Genomic DNA, 12,479 nt, shown 5'->3' with positions numbered 1-12,479 from the left:
CCACTCACCCTAACTGCTGTGGTGTTTTCTGTGTTACTGTCCCAGTGATGTGTTGCTGGAGCACATGTGCACACACTGCCGTTCCAGCCTTCCCTCCATGCTCCTTTCCCTTCTAAAATCAAATACACATCCTCTCCTTAATCACCTATAAACTGGTGCTTTGACATGCCCATTGTGGGTTGGATGAGTCTCCTAAAACTGAACTCTTTGTGAAATGATGAAAAGTACTCCTGATGGAAAAGCCATCTCGAGAAACAAAAGAACAAGTAATAACAGCACTGTTCCTCAAACATTAAAACTGCTGTGCATAGAAGTAGTACTTGAAATGCAGTTACCTGGTTTGAAGGGAAATGTGGTCTAATGATAACTCATTAAAGAAGTCTTTAAGGCAAGTGTATTATTTTTTATCATGATTTTCCTAATGATGGCTTTCTAGCAGTTAATGCAGCTGAGCAGCTGTTGTAAGATTTGTGAAGTTCAATACCTTTATAAATTTTTTCCTCAAATGACATTGCTGGGTTGCGTCTTTCAGAGCTAAATATAGGATGTAGAAGTGTTGATAATAGGTATAAGGAACACATTACAGAAAATTTTAAATGAAGACAAATGGTTTTTCTCTTAAAAAAAAAAAAAAACCAGACACCACTTTAGTTTTGAGGTTACTTAGTGACTTGCTACTGAACTGTTTTAGCTTATAGTCAGGTGCAGCAACAGGTTGACATACTTGCAGATACAGGCCACATTATTCTTAATGAATGAATGGTGTTATCTACAGTACCATGAGGATGTAACGTTAGATAAGGATTATCATCCTCAGAAACAGTATTTACACGTTACCCCTCTGTATTGCTGGCTTATGGAATTGGGGTCCCCTGAGTGCATTCTGTGTATAGCTGACCGCCTTGCCCTTGCACATGCTGACTGTTTTCCCTGCTTTCTTTTATTCTATGATATAGCAGTTTGCCAGATTCTTCAGCTATTTTCTCACTTTGTGCAAAGAATAATAGTAATTAAAATCAGTCTTTTACTTAGAATTCAATACAACTTAAGATGACTGTGGTATATAGAAAAATTACTGAAAAACAAAGCAAAACAAACAGTTTTTATTAAAGTATTTTTGTAGTCTGTATTGCCATTTGAAGTTTACATTATTATATCTTGGCTCATAACTTAGTGTGAAACAAAGCATTTGACACTTTTATATTTATCACTTATGATAGTGCTTTATTCTTAACTCTGGGGGTTTTCTTGTGATCAGAACATGTAACATTCTAAAGGATGTCTCCCCTAATCCTAGGATATGTAGCAGAGCAGAGATTATTTATTCATTCTTGTTAGCTTTTCAGTCAAAGGCAGACATAAGCTATCTTCTTTCTTTGATTACATTTTAAAATTTCAACATTTTATTATAACCCCAATTATTTCCAACTAATTTTCAGGTAATCTTTAAAATGTCATCTGTAAATAGCCAAAATGTGGTTTCTTTCTACTCTTGCTGTTAACCTATTAAACAAAAAAAAGTCAGAAACATTGAATGAAACAAGACTATATGATTCAGCTCTCAAAAATGCAAGAAATTTGGGCAGGAGAATGCTTTCTGGAGGATGAATTTCTATGTCAAATATCTCTAATGTGCCCTGGTAGCTTGTGTGCAAGCTGCTGTTGTAAAATTTGTAAGTTATTCTCTTTCTGAACTCAGATTAAGAGAGTTATTTAGCTTGGCTACAAACTTTTTTAATGATTGAAACTTGGTATGCCATGTTACTTCCCAAGAATTAGTTTCCATGAAAACATGTTGTTTAAATTAATCCAAAATCATTAGCATTACAGAGATGGATACTCAGTAAAAAGCGTCCATTAATTAGCACTGCATCCTGTAATATGCCTACAGCTCATGACCATTTCCTTGAATTTGTGCAGTGTGTGACCCTTTGCATCTGATACTTCATCTACAGCAGGCTGATAGCCTATGTTTTGGTTTTAAAACAGTAAGCATATGTTATAATGAGTGGCACGTTACTCTTCGTTTCCCAATGAATTCCTAAGTCATAAACAAGATTTCTCGTATGCCTCATTCTGAATTCAGAGTTCAAAGCAGGTTTCTCATTTGTGTTTTTACAATAGGCATAGAAATAATAAATTCTAGTTCTTCAGTTTTTAAGTTATGGAAATTCTGCTCTTTCTCTTTTCAGTAACTAAAGAGTATTTCTGCAGGGTGCTAGACCGACCCTTCTGGTGGAGGGTCAAGTACTCTTTCTCTGCTTATAGTACAAGAACAACATGAGCATATCAATAGTTCACAAAGTGTATTTGTGAGGCATAGAGCTGAGAACAGTAATTCCACGCTTCAGGGACCTGCATATCTGTATGCTGTATACAGGGCTGCAAAACAACAACTCTAAACTCAGGCCTGTCTGTTTTCTGAAATAAATTTCCTTTGTGTTTAAGTCCCTTTTTACAAAATCCATTCCCTATGGTCACCCAGTCCTTTATGCTTTATACTCTTGATGCATGTACCATTGCCTATCATTGAGCTTGCTTCTTGAATAATGTTCTTCGTTCAGCAAAGAACTAATTAACATCAGGTAATTCTGTCCCTGATCATTAATACACATACGACTTCTATTCTGTTAACTTAGGCGGTAGATGTCCACCGTCTCTGAAAACCAACTTGATTCTTGTAGGATGTCTGTATATGGAATGGCAAATTTCAGTTTTATCTTTTTTCAGCTGGCAAGTGTAATGATTAAGTGGAAATTTTTTTTTTTTTTTTTTTTTTTTTTTCATTTGTGCAAGAGCTAACGTTCAAAACAGGCTATTGTATAGGTAACACGCATGCCTGGAAATAGGAGGGTCATAGGCAGGTGGCCAGCAGAAGAAGCACAGACTTTTCTCTTAAAGAACAACTTCCTCATCCCTCGGCCTGAAATAGGACCAGCTCATGAAATTCAACTACGGTTTTTTCCCCTCCAGTTTTTTCAAAATCCTTTCCTCCCCTTTCTCTTCAAACTGGCTACAAAACCCAATTTATCATCATGATGTATGGTGTCATTAATCCTCCTTGAAAGCAAGGTGCATAGTGCTGCAATGTTGGCACTGAGCAAACTTCTGCAGCCTGACTGTCTTGATGCCCTTTTGAGTCTCTCTTGTTCTAGCAGAATGAAACTGGACCCATAAAAGTTTAGCTATCATGCTGTTTGCAGCAGCAAGTGACCTATTATACTGCTCCCTTTCCTTCCCCCCTTTGCTAACGCACTATAGATACAAAATGAGCAGACAGGGCTGCTAGTTTATGCTCTAGCAGTAAGCTATTAGGAACAGAGGTCCCTATAGGGGTAGAATGACCTCTTTTATAAGCAAGGACAAGGGCTTGCTTTGTGGGAGAGAGAAACCTCTTATGCTCTCTTTGGTATTTAATGATCAGTTGGCCCTATGTGCTGCCTGCTTTTTATTGGGAACTCTCTAACTATTTTTTTTTTCATTATTGTTAATACCATACAAAGAAGAAATAATTTTAACTAAACTTTTACTACTGTCACAAGCTTTCTTATTCCTTATTTCAAAATACTCCTTGTATCGACATACTTTGCTTATCAATGTAGTCACAGAAGTGCACAAAAGGAACATATTTGATACAAATTGTAAACTGCTAAACCCTACAACAGTCACAGGTTACAACTTCCTTTGTAAATGCCTTGATGGTGAAGCATTTGCTGCAAAAGGAGCAGTTCTGGTTTTGAGACTTTCATACAATGAATTTAGATAAATAAGCAAATTCAGTGGACCCATGTTCTAAACAGTTTAATCAGTTTCATTTTTCAGATGCATGACTTTTGAAAAGGAAAACCTTGAATAAATCCGTTTGTAGCTTCCACTTTCATAACCACAGAAGATAAAATGGAAAGCCACTGTTAGTCATATGGCTATTAGATTCTTCCATCAGACTTCACATCTAAATATGAAGCGGATGGTAGAGTATCCTTACATTAAAGTTAGCTTGATGTTACTGAAGAGTAGACAGGTAGCTGAGCCAGAACATTTCAGTGTGTGGTTGTTCTGGTAAAATCTCCAAAGTAACCCTAAAAATTAATGTGAAAGGTAGTAGTAAAAGTGTTTGCATATGTTTTGTTGTTGGGGGGGAGGGGGAATTTTTGTGGTTTTTTTTTAATTTTGTGCAAAACCAGAATGTTTTGTGATTGTAACTTAAAAGCAATTAAAAAAAGTTCTTATTGAGCAGACCTAATGCTTGATATTTTTTTTACTATGGTCGAGCTCTGATTTGGCTTTGTAAGTTACATGAAATAACACAAGAAATATGAATGCACTTTGAGGGGAAAAAATGTATAAAACAAAATTTTTGAGATGTATTAACACATTTTCATTGAAATAGAATCAAGCTGTTTCTTGAGCTCTTTTGCATTGAGCTTCATAAGCTATTTCTTGAGCTCTTTTGCATCAAAGGTCATTTAAGCTCTGATTACAACTTATTATATAAATAAGTGAGATAGCATGTTTTACTTTTTGGAAAGAGAACTTAATCTAACCAAAATTCAAGGGATGTTTCGTACTTTTGAAAAAGCAATTGCCAGAAGAGTTAAGGGGGTCCAAGGCACAATTAATTTTTCTCTTTTGGAGTTTGCAGATATAGCCCAAACTTTTTTCCATTGGTTGGCAGGATCAGGAATTTGTTGTAAGTACCTACGTCACGTCTGTGGTAAACGATTCTTTAAATCAAGTTCCAGTTATGGCTTCATATAGTTTAAGAATTTCATACCATGAATATATACTAATGTATAGCATGTATATAAATACATGAGAACTTTAATCATTTGTGTGTGCAAACATTTACTTAAATTAAGCATCTTGGCAAGGAGAAAGAAAAAGTATCTTGTATTTCGTTACTAAGTGTAGTAGACAACACTGCCAAACGGAATCTTCCAAAGTGATATTGTTGAGTGTTCTACTTTTAAAATAATGTTATCCTACATAGGTGGAATAATCTGAGTCAGTGTAACTTGGTCTGTATGTCACTTCATATTAGTTCCCAAACACATTTGTTCTCAAAAACATGTAGACCATAAAAGTTACTGTGTTCATTTCCTAAGCACTCTAAGATATGTGTCATCCTGTGGGCAGTAGAAACCACAACTGCTTTAAAGAGTTGTACTGAGCTAAGCACTTGCAAAACATAGCTGTAGTTTTTGTAACTGCAGACTGACATCCAGAAGTAACAGAAATAATCTTTCAATGAGAGGCTTCCAAGTGTGCTGAGAGTGCTGGCTGATGTCATTATGAGGCTGTTCTCTCTCATCATTCAAAGGGCATGACAATCAGGGGAGATTCTTGATAACTGGAAAAAGGGAAATGTCACCCTGCCCTTCAGGAAGAGCAAGAAGGGGGATCTAGGGAACTACAGGGCAGGTGAACCTCACTTTCTATGGGGCAAACCCTCCTGGAAGCCACTTCTAAGCACATGAAGGACAAGATGTTTGGGAACAGCTAACAGATTTACCAATGGCAAATCATGTGACTAGCCTGAGTGACTTTTCTGACAGAATGTCTGGCTTTGAGAAGGAGGGGAAAGCTGTTGAGTTCTGGTGTTTTGAGGTGGGTTGGTTTGGGGTTTTTTGGGGGGGTAGGGGATTGTTGGGTTTTTTTGTTTTGTTTTTGGTTTTCCGGGTTTGGGGTGGAGGGTTTTTTTTGTTTGGGGATTTTTTGTTTTGTTTGGGGTTTTTTTTCTTTTTTGGTTGGGTTTTTTGGGGTTGTTTTTTTTACCTTGAATTTAGCTAGGTCTTCAGCATAGTATCCCATAATATTATTAGATTGGTGAGATATGGGCTGGATAAGTGGATGGTAAGGTGGCTGAAAGAATTGGCTGGACTGCTAGGCTCATAGGGTGGTGATCCATGGTATAAAGTCTAGCTGGTCGTTGCTAATGGCATTTCACAGGGATTGATACTGGGGCCAGTATTTCGTGCCTTTATTAACAACATGGACAGTGAGATAGAGTGCTTTTTGAGCAATTTGGGAGTTTATACCAAATGGGGGGGAATAGTTGACTGGCTGGAGGGTAGGGCTAATATTGCAAGGGACCTCAACTGTCTGGAGAAATGGACTGACAATAGCTTCAGGAAGTGCAACAAAGGCAAGTAAAATGTCCTGAATCCAGGACAAAATAACACCATGCTGCAGTATGGATGTGGAAAGCTGACCGGCTGGAAAGCAGCTTTGCGGACCATGGAGTTCCTCTTGGCAAGCTGATGAACGTGAGTCAGCAGAGAAACCCCTATGCAATTATCAGCTGTGTCCTAGATGCTATTAGCAAGAGTGCAGCCACAGGCCCAGGGGAGTGACTAGTGTCTTGTATTTGGCAATTATGAGACCTCACGGAGAGAGTGCTCAGTCCAATTTGGGGCACCCCAGGACCAGGCTTACTGACATACTGGAGTAGTTCAGCAGAGGGCTGCTGAAATGATTAGGAGGATGGAGCACATGAGGCATGAGAAGTGGATTTGTTGAGCTTTTGAAGAGAAATCTAGGAGGAGATCTTACTGCTGTCTACGACTGCCTAATGGGAGGGTGTAGAGAAGGCAGAGCCGGACTGTCTTGTAGTTAGACAGGTCTTACAGAGATAGGATGAGAGGTAACAGGACAAGTTGGAACACAGGAAATTGCAATTAAGTGCAAGGAAAAATATTTTACCCTAAGGGTGGTCAAATATTGGAACAGATTACTCAAAGTGGCTGTGGTATTTCTGTCCTTGGAAATATTGAAAACACAACTGCACAAGGGCCTGAGCAACCTCATCTGATTGGACCTGATTTGAGCAGGAGATTGGATTAGATGACCTCCAGAGGTCCTTCACAACCTAAGCTATTCTGTGATCCCACAAAAAGAAATTTTCACTGTGTGTACAGAATTGCCTTTGCCTTTTGGCTTTCCTGATGACCACATAAAATGGGATTTGTTCAGGCTTTTAAATTAAGTCACTGTGTGTAGCAGGCCTTTATGTAATACTAATCAATACTTCAAGGCAATTTATACTATTAAAGAGATATTTAAAAACTATTGATTATGACTCTAATAGTGACAATTCAGAGAAATATTTTTCTGGTCCTCATTTTGATGTGCACTAATGCTGAACAGACTTTCCTGGCCACTCAACCAGCCATTGCTTCCTCCTGTGTTGTGAAGGGTTGGTAAAGCCAGTCATCCTTTTGCTAGGCATTCTCTTTTAACAGGAGTTTTGGGGATCCTAGTGATTTCTCCAAGCGTTGCATTCCAGTAGGTCAGCCAATGTTCATGATGCCATTCTGATCTTGTTCTGCTATTTGTGGCAAGCATTAAGAAAACAGGAGTGTACAATTATCTTTCACTTCCATAAGACTGTCCAGAAGGGTAAAAAAATAGATCTTTTGAAAAGAGGAAATATGTTTGGTTATAATAAAGATCCTCTAGAAAGTCAGACTATGATACACTTACCTAGAGCTTTGTCCCTCAAGGTAAAAGTGAGACTGTGATGGGACCAGTTTGGATGTAGTATGTCATGAGCAGATCTGCAGGACTGCATTCTCCTGAATGATACATTGCTGAATCATAAGCTGACCCACACTTTCCAAAGTACAGAAGAAACATTGATCCATTAAATCATAGCCTGACAGGCTACTTTCACCAGTTCTGTACCTACACCTCTCTTTTTTTCTTCGGTCTACTTTTTTCATCATCTGCTCGCCAGATATGCTGCAGTTTCTAGTTGTGACAGGTGTGAGTTACTTTATGAGTCTGGGATAGGGTGTGTTTGTACAGCATTTTGTGTAGCTCCATTCTTGCTCTCCTGTACAATCCCTGTGTATATACAGATCAAATAGGGATTTCTGGGTGAACTGGAAACGAATACTTCCACAACTCCATTAGCACCAGTGAGTTGCTCCCAGTTCGCTTCACTTTTTCAGGAAGTCCCTGCAACGGGAACTTTCGGTGGTGATCCATGTGGTTGAACTGACTGTCTAAGAGGAGGCCTGGACTCTTACATGGTGAATCCATGCTTGCAAAGTACTTCAGAAGTATAGGAGGAATTTGATTCCCTCAAATCTCAGTTGCTGTTTAAACTTGCATTATATTCAGGTTGATAGTGATATGGTATGTACACAGATGTTTTCACAGTTTCTCAGTTAAGGCACTGATTCAGTAAAGTCATCTAGCACATGCACTGTATCAAGTATGTAAATAGTGCCTGTAAAACCCATGCTGAGTAAATAAGGGAAAACTCAAATAATTGAAGAGAAAATACATTTGTGTAGGGTAAGCTCATTCTGAACAATGAGCACATTTAAAATGAATGGGATTTTTCCAAGCCTTTCTCTCTGTCTTTGGCTATGATTTTTTTTTTAATTCTAAGGGTGTGATCAGGAATGGCAGGGTCAGATTGATTGTCCTCATGTCTGTAGGCAGTTTTTGACAAACATTTAAGTCAGACCTCCCCTTGGCAGATGGTCTTTCAGATTTCTGTGGTGCAGTGGGAGAGGTATTTCTATGGTCTGTACAGCACTGCAGGCTGCCCTAAGAATTCACTGTTGGAGAAGGAATAGTAAGGAGGTCAGGCAGTTATTGATAAGCATATGTGGGCTCCTGAGGTCAGAATCGGGGCCCTCCCACCGAGGCAGCCTGTAGAGGATTGTGCTGCTGGAGAAGACACTCCTGTTCACATTAGAAAATCTCCCAGGAAAGAGAAGAACAAGAAGAAGGGAAGGAGAAGAAAGAAATAAGGGGATTTTATGATTGAATTTCATTTGTATAAAGGTACAGCAGGTTAACAAATAGGAGAATTTCGGCGGGATTAGTGTCTGATATTTTAACACCTTCAGATGTTTTTGTAGATTGAAGTCAAGTCATTTTTCAGATGGAGTACATTTCCCTTCAATTTAAAAGATGTTTGCTACTGCTGAAAACAGTGTTTACAATAGTGGCATGAGGATAAAGCAAAATAAAAAACACTAGAAAATTTTTATTAAAGAAATGAATCTTCTCAAGTGCTCTCTAAAACAGAAATGCACATATCTTGTAAAAGTGACAACTGTTGGATTTCTTGTCTTCTTTATGACAAGGGTTGTTTAGACTACCCCACAAAAATGAAGTTAAAACCCTTGTCAGATAATCTGCAATGAATATTCTTTATATTGAGACATTGGAGAAGGAATAGGCTCAGAACCTCCTTAACTTACTTGGAACCTATTCTTTTTCCAACATTTATCATTCTCAGTCATCTCCAATTACAGCAGAGCAGAGATCAGAAGCCAGCTGTTGAGGTTACTCTTTTGTGCTGTGTAGTGATGGCAGAGTGAGAAATAAACTATGAGCTGTGACCAAAGGCAGACTTGTAATTACTTGAATATAATGATAATTGGCCTTAATACTGTAACAAATGCTCTGAGTTTGCACATGCAAACTCTGCAGTTTGGATCAATTTTCTTGTTTACAAAATCAGCTTGCTTTTATTAGCACCAAAATTGCCCAGTAACAGAATGGTGAATGATCAAGTGTGGTTCACTGCAAAAGAAAGGAAAAAAATACTGTACATGGTTAGACAGTGGATTTAAATAGGTTCCTACATAGGGCTGGAGTTTAGAGGGGAAGGGGGTTAAGTGAGAGTGGGAAGTGTTGGTTCACTTTATTAATACTGTTTGAGAGGTCCGTTGTTTCCTCCTCTTACCTGGTGTAAGCTTAGACTCCTAAACTCAGGACGCAAAGGACTAGAATAAACAGCCTGACAACAGTTAACACCAAACCTCTATCACACACAGTTGTGTACAAAGTCGATTTACCCTGCTTGTAAATACTTAGCACTCAGAGCAGTTTTCAGTGTTTGAAGATCCATTTTGTCAGCCTGAAACTGGGACATGAACTTTCTCCTAAAATACAGGTGTCCATTCCCCCCATGTTAAGACCACATCCTTGGTTCTCTCAGCATGAATTATGCCCATTTCTAGTTGTTTAACACCCTGATCGGAGAGCAGATGAGACAGTTATTCCTGTTGTTGCTGATTTACTGTTACAGCTGCTTCCTCTTCTTGTGATTTAATTTGAAGTTTCAGCCCTCCAGGGGGCTAATGGTCCCCACCTATGCAGTTTTAAAAGCTCACTGTTGTTTTCCACTGGAACATTATTTCCATTCCTAGCCAGTGATTTATTTTTTTTCCTCAGTGTTAATCTGGTAACTGTGAGGCAGTATTCCATTAGCCATTTTCATAAAAAAAACCAAAAAAACCAAACAAAAAAACCCCAAACCAAAACAAACCCCACCAAACCCAAAACTCATGCAACTATTTAGACTGAAAGCTTAAAAATGAGAATTACTCTGTTTTGCAGTGTTCTCCTGGCTATTGGAGACTGATATAAAAAAACCCAAGAGGACATTAGGCACGATCGAGATCCTTTGTTTCTCTTATTTTTAAAACGTATCCTGTAAATCACTTCTTTTTTTCCATATCTCAAGAAAATGTAGGGCAGGTGGCAAACCCTAGAGTGTGTTTCATGGTGTGGTACTGCCTGTGGTGAGATGAATTCCAAAAACATTAGCAACTGCAGTGGAATCCAAGGTGTGATTGTATACTGCTAGCAGATTCTGCATACCTGATCAGGCATAGGGGAGCTCAGTTTGAGTGTGACTACAAAGTTGTGACTGCAAGCTGCGTAACCAAAGAGCAGTACTTCAAGAATACTTTCCACCAGACTTCTTACAAGAACAGAATTATACATCTCTCTCATTAACTTATTCTTGAAGCAAAACTTACGAAGTGATGAGCTTCTTGGTTTACCTTGATTTTTAAGTATTCTTAGTTCTAAATAATAAATGGTCTTGAAAACTTTTCTGAACAAACAAAATTAACTGTGATGCTCAGCATAGCCTGCTGTCTGCCTTTATTGTTATAGTGTGAGTTTAAAAGTGGCAGTCTTGAGTTCACATTTTTGTAAAGCTTCTGGTTTTCTAGGTTTATTACTTTTTATGTGATTAAAGTCTGGGTATGTGTTTGTTTTCCTCATCTTAAGTATATATTTGTAATATAAACATTTACATTTTGCGATACATTCTCTGCTGGTCCAAAGAGTGCTTTGATGAATTACACGTCTTGTAGTAGTGTTTGGATGTTTTCTTTACTGGTTCATCATTGGTATTAGAATTTAACTCTTCACTGAGTTTATGGTATCTTATCTCACTGGGAATCACAGGAGTCTTCCTCCCAGCCACCCTGTTTTCAATGGCTTATTTCTTGCTTTGGGGTGGTGAGGAGGGAGAGGGGGATTGCATTGCAAAAAGGATGGAAGCTGGGCAGACTGATAAAAAGAGGCTGTGTGAAACCTCATTGCTTTCAACTATTATTAAAAGGTAGTGCAATCTTTCCCCTCTTTGAGCAGGAGGATAGTATTACCAAATATCAGTGTTCAAGGTCACTGCTTTTTACAATATTGTCGTGGTTTAACCCCAGCCAGCAACTAAACACCACGCAGCCGCTCACTCACTCCCCCCCACCCAGTGGGATGGGGGAGAAAATCGGGAAAAGAAGCAAAACCCGTGGGTTGAGATAAGAACGGTTTAATAGAACAGAAAAGAAGAAACTAATAATGATAATGATAACACTAATAAAATGACAACAGCAATAATGAAAGGATTGGAATGTACAAATGATACGCAGTGCAATTGCTCACCACCCGCCGACCGACACCCAGCCAGTCCCCCGAGCGGCGAATCCCTGCCCCCCACTTCCCCGTTTCTGTACTGGATGGGACGTCCCATGGTATGGAATACACCGTTGGCCAGTTTGGGTCAGGTGCCCTGGCTGTGTCCTGTGCCAACTTCTTGTGCCCCTCCAGCTTTCTCACTGGCTGGGCATGAGAAGCTGAAAAATCCTTGACTTTAGTCTAAACACTACTGAGCAACAACTGAAAACATCAGTGTTATCAACATTCTTCGCTCTGAACTCAAAACATAGCACTGTACCAGCTACTAGGAAGACAGTTAACTATATCCCAGCTGAAACCAGGACAAATATAAATCAAATATACTACTTCGTAAGGCCCCGATTGATGGAAAATAAAGTATTAACTGTCCAGAAACAGGTTTTCCAACACTGTCACTCAATTATGCAGTGGTCACTAACCTTTTCAGGACAACCTTAATATTGCATTGCTAATTGTATAATTTAAAGAATACAGGTTTTTGATAGTTATTCCAGAAGGATTGTTAATCACTGTGCTTTAGAGCAATTTTTGCTTATTGGAAGCTTACCAGTTAATAAGTTAACTACTAGTAACAACCATTAATGCAAACTCTTTGCTTGGGTAATGTAACTTGCAGTGTTCAATGAATTAGACTAAAAAAAATAGAGCAAGTACTAAACTTGACTGCCTTGCTGTAGAGGCAGCACAGAATTAGTCATCGGCTGTGAATGTTAATCACTCCACAGCAATGATAATTTACAGCA

The 12,479-nt window shown here is 38.6% G+C and overlaps 1 protein-coding gene across 4 annotated transcripts in view; it reads left to right on the top strand.

The window, feature by feature from the left end:
* The window catches only part of CDKAL1 (CDK5 regulatory subunit associated protein 1 like 1), a 432,072-nt gene that overhangs the window by 254,786 nt on the left and 164,807 nt on the right, over positions 1-12,479 (top strand). The gene's annotated exons all lie outside the window — the stretch shown is intronic.

Source organism: Harpia harpyja, chromosome 1 (genome assembly GCF_026419915.1).
Source record: "Harpia harpyja isolate bHarHar1 chromosome 1, bHarHar1 primary haplotype, whole genome shotgun sequence".
In the NCBI taxonomy this organism is placed as follows: Eukaryota; Metazoa; Chordata; class Aves; order Accipitriformes; family Accipitridae; genus Harpia; species Harpia harpyja.
Note: the sequence above shows the minus strand (reverse complement) of the source record. Positions and strands in the feature narration are given on the sequence as shown.